Source organism: Agelaius tricolor, unplaced genomic scaffold (assembly GCF_023055355.1).
Source record: "Agelaius tricolor isolate 1412-34295 unplaced genomic scaffold, bAgeTri1.0.p SCAF_5, whole genome shotgun sequence".
Lineage (NCBI taxonomy): Eukaryota > Metazoa > Chordata > Aves > Passeriformes > Icteridae > Agelaius > Agelaius tricolor.
Window position 1 is genome coordinate 219,620 of NW_027269265.1, and position 8,445 is coordinate 228,064.

Below are 8,445 nucleotides of genomic sequence, written 5' to 3' on the forward strand. Positions count from 1 at the left end.
CTTTCCTAGCCAGAGAAAAACCTTGGAAGGAGACAGAGTTGGCTTGGGCCTCCCATCCATTCCTTACTGAACCATTCCCTGGGGGTCAGAGGTGCTGAGGTGGACAGTGGATGTGCCAACACACTGACACGAGGGACCATTCCCTCCTCCCTGCTTCCAACATCCCTGTCTGCTGCTCATTCACCTGTGAGAGCCCCTGGCACTGGGCACAGAGGCACATAGGCACCCCTGTGTGAGCATCCCAGTGCCCAGGGCAGGACCTGGGGATGTCCAGGCCTCCTGCCTTTGGGATGGAGCATGCAGAAAGCCCAGCAGAACCCTTGTGTGGCCACAGCTATGGCAGCCAGCAGCTCCTTCCAAAGCTGCCACCCATCAAAGCCTGGTGAGTCACCCCAGGTTCAGAGAACGAGGAGTTCCTTGAGTGTACATCTGACATGTTCACTAGGATGGAGAGCTCATAATCAAAATTTTCTGCCAGATACACAAATTATTTCTGAAGGTCTGTATTACCACTGTTTGTGGACAGAGTCAGTGAAACCTTCCCTCTTAGACCAGCTGCTGTGAGTAATTTCATTGCTAAGCCATATGGCAGAGCTCTTATGAAATTTCATTTGAAAATGTGATTCTTCTGGTGGTGTCAGTGCTTCATCCTCCGTGTTGTTGCTCGTCCCTATGTGCACAGGAGGGTGCCTGTCCAGAGAGGAGCCCTGTGAGAGCAGGGAGGGGGCAGAGCCCCCAGAGCCAGGCTGGGACAGTGACCATCCCCACGGGCTGCAGGGGCACAGCCCCACTCTGGTGCTTGAGAGAAAGGAGGAGCTGACCTGGGGGAAGGAAGAGAGCCCCTGAGGGCTGCTCTGAGGATTTCCATCCCAGAGCACAGCCAGGCTCCAGCCCATGGGGAGCAGGTGTGTCACCCTGGTTTTTGAAGATTTTCTAAGCCTTCTGGTGTTGACATTCTTGTAGGGAACTTTCTCTCACACTTTATGTAAATAACCCATTGTTTTGGATTCCTTTATGGAGGAGGAGAGAGTTGATGGACTTGTCTGTCCAGTGTCATTGGAGAGGTGGCTCTGTCACTCTCCAGTCCACTGTCACTCTTGGAACTCTATAAATGTTGGGGTCAGAAAATAAACTTCCCTTTTCCTTCACCTTGTGAACAGCGGTGTGCACTTGTGTTTCTCCGTGTCCTACAGTGACACAGGTGGGCAAGCCAAGCACGTGTCACTGGTTCATGGAAAATCACAGACACCATCTCCTATCAGCTCTGGTGACCCTAGCCCCGGGGTGCTGTCACCTTTAGTGCCAATCAAAGCAAACTCAGCCACGGAGGCAGAGCTGATAGGGGTCTGATAGGGGCCTGGGGGCTGACACTGCCCTGGGGAGCTGCGGGGTTTGCTGGCTCTTGTGGGGCACTTTGGGAGGCACAGGGGAGGTGGCCAAAGGACAAAGCCTCGTCACAGCTTTGGGCACACCCAGGATTTCCCTGGAAAGTTAGAGCAGAAATGAGTTTCCAGACTAAGGGTGTGCAAAGTGTTTGGCAGCCAGGGCTGTGCTCCCAGAGAGGAGACCAGCAGCTGGAAATGGAGAATACAATAAAGGCCTTAATCACAAAGGTGTTAACTCACTGCTGCAGTTATGTAGCTGTTTGTTCTTTAAAGGAGGAACTTAATACAGTAGTAATGCAGTTATGATATTTGCCATTCTGCACACTGAAAGCCAAACAATTTTCAGGAGTGTGCAAACAGTTCTGTCCCCTCTCCAGAAGGGCCTTTAGATCTCAGAGCTTACAGAGAATTTTTACAGGGCACAGCATGCTCCAGGCATTCTCCCCATTTGTATTGTTGAGCCCGGAAGTGAGAAGAGCACCTGAGCTGTGAGAACACCTCTCTGCAGCCTGTGCCCCTCCAGCCCCAGAGCCTTCATCCATTCACTGCAGGCACCTTTTCTGTCCCTAAAGCTCAGCCCCAAAACCCGATCTTCAAGCAAGTGTTGGAGCTCTTTCAACTCCCTCAGGAAACATTTCATCTTTTTCACTTTTACCCTGTTTTTAGAAACAAACTCACTGCTGCATTTCATCAGAATTTACTCACAGTTTCACTCCACTTGAACTTGCACTCCTGAAATCAGTGAATTGTTTCATAAAAAATTTAGAGCAGATATTGCTGGGCGGTGAGGGAAGGGTTTTTTAAAAACTGCTTCTTTATAGAGAGCTGTTGATTAAATCTTTGCAGCCCCTGCTGAGCTGCAGGGTTTTGTGGAGGTGGAGTGGGGAAGATTTCCACACAGAGCAGACAGGATCTGGTGCTCATGCACTGTTGGTGCTGGTTATTTACTGCCTCCCCGAGGGCCAGGAGATGAGAGGGGTTTGTTAATGGTGCAGAGCAGCCCGTGCCCAGGCTGTCACTGCTCCTGTGTCCCTGGGATGCCCTCTGAGGGAAGGGAAGAGCACAGAGCCTCAGGCAGGGTCAATGGTATTTATTAGAGATGTTCCTGTCTGACAACTGAAACCCCTTATGCACCAGCTGGATGAAACATTCTGTATTTGCCAATCTGCCTGAAAGGCAAAAGGGAGGAAAAGGAGTTTCCTGAACATTTCTACTCCTGTTTGCATCCAGACACCTGTCCTCTGACCCCAGAGGTCACCTAGGAAGTGCAAACAATGGGTGCTCACTGCCTGAGCATTATTAAACATTATGGGCAAAGAGGAAGATGGCAGAGAAATGTGAATAAATAATATTATCAGGATTTACCACCAGGTTTATTATTTTTTCCCCCTTTTCTTTTTTTCTTTTCTTTCTTTTTTTTTTTTTTAAGTGCAATTTGGTATAAAAGGAACTATTACCAGAAGATTGCATGATAAACTGAGAAAAAAATGGAACTATAGCTTGGACTGTTATGGCATTTAACAGCAGTTACTAATGAAAAAGTGACAATGGTTGCATGCTAAAGGTTGCACTTGACTGAGATGAAGTGGATGCAGATAGAGCATTTCCAGTACATCAGTCAGTACTGAGCACATGCTAACAGGAATTCAATTTATTCCCACCAACATTTGCTCTTTCTGTTGTGAAAGGGTTTTAATTAGCTTATTGTGAATGGTCAGTAGCTGCTTACTTGGGAAGAGCCTTACAGATTTAATGAAGCACCATTCTTTCTGAATTTGTGCTGGAAAAGTGACAATGACAAATTTTAAGCTGAATTACTTGCCATATGTGATCAGTTAATGGAAAACCTTGCTCATACCAATTATTAATTACTGTCCTGTTATTTTTCCCCATTAGGCAGCAGTCTTGTGGCTCCAGCAGAGTGTCCAGGAGCAAACACGCTGGTGGTCCCTGGCAATAAAGCCATTTGGGCACAGGAAAGTCCCTTTGGTCCAGGTCACAGCCACTATTGCTGGTTTGGTGCTGTCTACAGACATTATTGTGCCTGGCACAGTGAGATCCATGTGCAGGAGGGCAGCTGGGGGAGGAGGCTGAGCTCCCCCAGCCACACTCTTTACTTTTTGTTCATTTTCTCAGATACCCCTGGGTCCCAGACATCTTTTATGGAAAATCCTTTCCTTGGGATTTTTCCTCCTGAGAAGCTGAGAGGCCTCAGGAACAAAATGTACCCAATGGTTATCTGCTGCTGTGGAATGCAACAGGTGCATCTGGGATTGGGCTCATGTGGTTGTTTCTAATTAATGGCCAATCACAGTCAGCTGGCTCAGACAGAGGGTCTGAGACACAAGCCTTTGTTATCATTCTTTTCTATTCTATTCTTAGCCAGCCTTCTGATGAAATCCTTTCTTCTATTGTTTTAGTATAGTTTTAATATAATATATCTCATAAAATAATAAATCAGCCTTCTGAAACATGGAGTCAGATCCTCATCTCTTTCCTTCACCCTGAGACCCCTGTGAACATGGTCACACCCCTGAGCATCTCTGAGTTTTGGAGGCTCAAACAGAAGGGATTTTGGTCCATAAGGAGAAGATAAGCCCAAAACAAGAAGATGAGCCAGGTGCTGGCTGCACTGCACTGAGGAGGAGGCAGGGCAGCTGAACTTGCTGCCCACCTGGACAGGTGTGAGGTGAGGATGAGGGCTGGGTGCTCCATGGGTGATGGAGCTCCTGCAGTGCCAGCACCTGCCCGGGTCACTGCCTATCCCCAGCCAGGGGCTATTTACAGATCACAAACAGGGTGGGAGTGCTGGGAATGGGCCTGGAGCTGTTTGATTTTCCAGCAGCAGCCTCATTCCATGGCTATGACAATGGGAAGATGCCAGCAGCTCACAGCCCAGCAGCAGACCAAGAACTCAATGTCACAACTCACTTGATGAGTTTTGTGACCAATCCCACAAAGCAAAAGCACATTGACAGTAGCTCCATCCAACCACTGTAAGCACAGGTACCTTTGGTTAAACAGTGCTTGCTTATTTCAAATCCAATACCTGCTTGTGAGCCTTCAGACACAATGCACACAGCTCCATTATGAAGCCTCAACCTTCCTAATATCTCACTGGATAAACTTTTCTGTAGCTTAGGGAGTTATTCAGACAAGTGTTAATACACAGACCATTGTTCTATTTGTCCTTGCTTTTCTACTTTTTACATAATTTTTCTGCTGACCAATGTCATGGCTGCTGCTCAGCTCCAATCCCAGTTCTGCTGTCTCTGAGGCCTGCCTTTTGCAGCTTTCCCAAAACCCTCTAATTTTGTGGATTCCCACAATTCCCCCTCTCTGTTCACCTAAAAAGACACCTTCATAATCGTGTCATTTATTACCTGCATTTCGTAGCCTTACTATAATATTTCTGCTTATTACTTGCTTAAAGCATTTTTGTGTAGATTTGCATTTTCCCACAACTGCCCTGGGCTGTGAGGCAGCAGCGTCACAGGAACAGTGAGCAGAGGATTGGGCTCCCTTTGAAGAGCTGTTTGCTCCTTTTCCTGCATCACCTGAGTTCATGATTCCTCCTGCACCCTGCAGGAGGGGCCTGGCTCCCACCTCAGCCAGAGCTTCATACTGCTGGGATCTGTGATTTCTTGAGCACAAGGTCAGAGTTTTCCTGGAGATGGTGATGAAGGTGGGAGCAAACACAGCTGTCCCAGGTCAGGGGAGCAAGCACTGGAGCCCCTTTGTACCTTCCTGATGACATTGCTTTATTCATTTACTTATTTCACTGAGTTCTGTATTGATCAAGTGCTCCAGCTCCATGTCCCATGGGTTATCACTGTGCTGGGAGAGCTGTGCTACCCATGGGACAGAGACAGGTTCACTGTGGATTCATTAGCACCCTTGTACACCTGAGGCAGCAACATTAAACAAAATACTAAATAATCCAGCCCCCTGCAGCCAGGGGCATCTGGCAGCTCCCAGCCTGGCTTCCCAAAGGAAAGCATGTGCTTATTCCTCTCTGCTGCCAGCTACGAGTCAGGAAAATGACCCAGATTCCTTGTGCAGGGAGAGACAGGAAAAGCTGCAGCAACACAGGGCAAAATGCATCAGCCTTTCCAAGAGAGAGCTTAGCAATGGCAGGAATCACAAATGGGGAAGTATTTTCATGAGGAGTCAATTCCATGGCTTTCAGCAGTGACTTCTTGCTGAAGATGATCTGTGCACATGCTGCAGTTAAAAACCTGACACAATTTACAGGACATAAAGTCAACAGTTAAACACATTATAGAGACTGCTCAGGGAGATGAAAGGAGGCATTAAAACCAGCAAACCTTGTGTAAAGGTTAATTAAAACATTAATAATGCAAGGTTTCAATTATTCATGCATAAATAAAAGGACATTTAATGGTAGATACACACTGAGCCTTTACTGCACTGGACATGACATTGGGATAGAGAGAGCACATGAGAGCTTCAACTCAGCACAGAAAATGACTGTGGAGCATAGGAAATGACTGTGGAGCACAGAAAATGTCTGTGGAGCACAGAAGGTGTCTGTGGAGCACAGAAAATGTCTGTGGAGCACAGGAAGTGACTGTGGAGCACAGAAAGTGACTGTGGAGCACAGAAGGTGACTGTGGAGCACAGGAAGTGACTGTGGAGCATAGAAAGTGACTGTGGAGCACAGAAAATGTCTGTGGAGCACAGAAAATGTCTGTGGAGCACAGAAAATGGCTGTGGAGCATAGAAAGTGACTGTGGAGCACAGAAAATGGCTGTGGAGCATAGAAGGTGACTGGAGCACAGAAAGTGACTGTGGAGCACAGAAAGTGACTGTGGAGCACAGAAAATGTCTGTGGAGCACAGAAGGTGACTGTGGAGCACAGGAGGTGACTGTGGAGCACAGGAAGTGCTGGCAGGAGGCTGGGGTGAGAGTGGGGATCACGGGGTGCAGGGAGACGTGGCTGTGGGGCTGTGATCAGCTGCAGCTCCCCGGGGCCCAGGGACAGTCCCTGTGTCCCCATCCCTGCAGCCACCCCAGGCTCAGGAACCAGGGGGTGCTGGCTCACACCTGAGTGTGGCTCTCCCATGTGAGGGCCATGGGATGGGCAGGACCACCACCTCTAATCCTCAAATACAAAGCTTCTGTACAGAAACAACTGAAAAATCCCATCATATTTTCACACTCTTGTTTTCTGCAGATATATACAATTCTATATACATAGAATAATCCTAGAGCAGCCCAGGCAGGAAGGGACCTTGAAAGATTTTCCAATTCAATGTTTTCTGGGAAAGGAAGCCCACAGGGATTTCCTCCACCCTGACCGCCTGCATGAGGAGCCCTCCAGAGATGGAGGCCCACCCCTGGGAAGGTTGTTCCAGTGAATGACTGTTCTCCTTGTTAAAGTTTCTTTTATATTGAGATGAAACCTCTTCTGGCACAGCTTGTACCCACCACCCACTGCCTTCCCCATGGGGCTCCTGGTGCAGAGAGACCCTCCATCCTCCTCAGATCTGCCCTGTATGTCCTGGGCTGCTGGGCTGGGGTCCCCCAAGTCCTCTCCAGGAGAAGGGACTGCACTTCTTCAGTCTTTCCTCACAGGGCGGGGTGGCCAGGGTCACCTGTATCGCCCTCTTTGGATCCTCTTTGACACCAGCTGGGGGCAATTTACAAACCACAAACAGGGTGGGAGTGCTGGGAACGTGCCTGGAGCTGTTTGATTTTCCAGCAGCAGCCTCATTCCATGGCTATGACAATGGGAAGATGCCAGCAGCTCACAGCCCAGCAGCAGACCAAGAACTCAATGTCACAACTCACTTGATGAGTTTTGTGACCAATCCCACAAAGCAAAAGCACATTGACAGTAGCTCCATCCAACCACTGTAAGCACAGGCACCTTTGGTTAAACAATGCTTGCTTATTTCAAATCCAATACCTGCTTGTGAGCCTTCAAACACAATGCACAGAGCTCCATTATTAAGCTTTAACCTTCTTAATATCTTGCTAGATAAACTTTTCTGTAGCTTAGGGAGTTATTCTAGCCAAGTGTTAATACACAGACCATTGTTCTATTTGTCCTTGCTTTTCTACAGTTTAAATAATTTTTCTGCTGACCAATCTCATGGCTGCTGCTTTAGCTCCAATCACAGTTCTGCTCTCTCTGAGGCCTGCCTTTTGCAGCTTTCCCAAACCCTCTGATTTTGTAGATTCCCACACTGTCCAGTCTGTCTGCTTTGTTTTTGGATTGTGAGGCCTCGAACTGTGCATGGCCAGCAGGGCCAGGGGTCAGGCAGGGACTCTGCTGTGCAGCCTGGAACCCACAATGGCCTTCACACAGCGCTGCCAGGGCTGCCAGGGCTGCCACCCCCTCATCTGCTCTTGATGTGACCTCAGAGCATCACCCAGAGCTCTGCACCTGCCCTTCTGACACACCTTCCCCTCTCTGTGTCCCCAGCACCGTGTGTCTGTGCAAACACTGCTTCTGTGTGGCCATAATGATGCTCTCGCTTTCTCCCTTCAAGCTGTCTTTGACAAGTCATTTAGAGTTTGCCTGCTTTCATCAGCTTTTACAGCGAAGGAAAGTTGGCAGGCAATTCTCAACTACCTGACTTGTCTCTTGTCTGATGATTGATTTCCAGTGGGAGTAAGTTTTGATATTTGAAAAGATCCAACCTATTATTATTGAGCATTTGAGCTGTGTAATGGCAGTATCTGTCTGACAAACCCAGAAGGATATTGGAGCAGAAGGCTCAAAGGCTTAAGGAAATTCTAGATCATGTATAAAATATTGCCCAGTGCATTGTCTCTGGTGTCAGACAGAGAATGGAGAGAGGCCATGATGTCAGGAGAATGCAGCCAAGTTGAGGGAAAAAAAAAGGTGCACACGGAATATTTCAAAAAAGTGAGGAGAAATGTTAGCTTCTGTGAAGAATGAAAGCTATGGCAGACAATGGGATGAAAAGGGCTGATTCTGACCTACATAGCCAGGCAGAATCCCTGCTGACAGAGAGGAAAAATGATGCCTTTGATCTGCAGGGGATATCAAGACTCTGGGCAGAGAGAG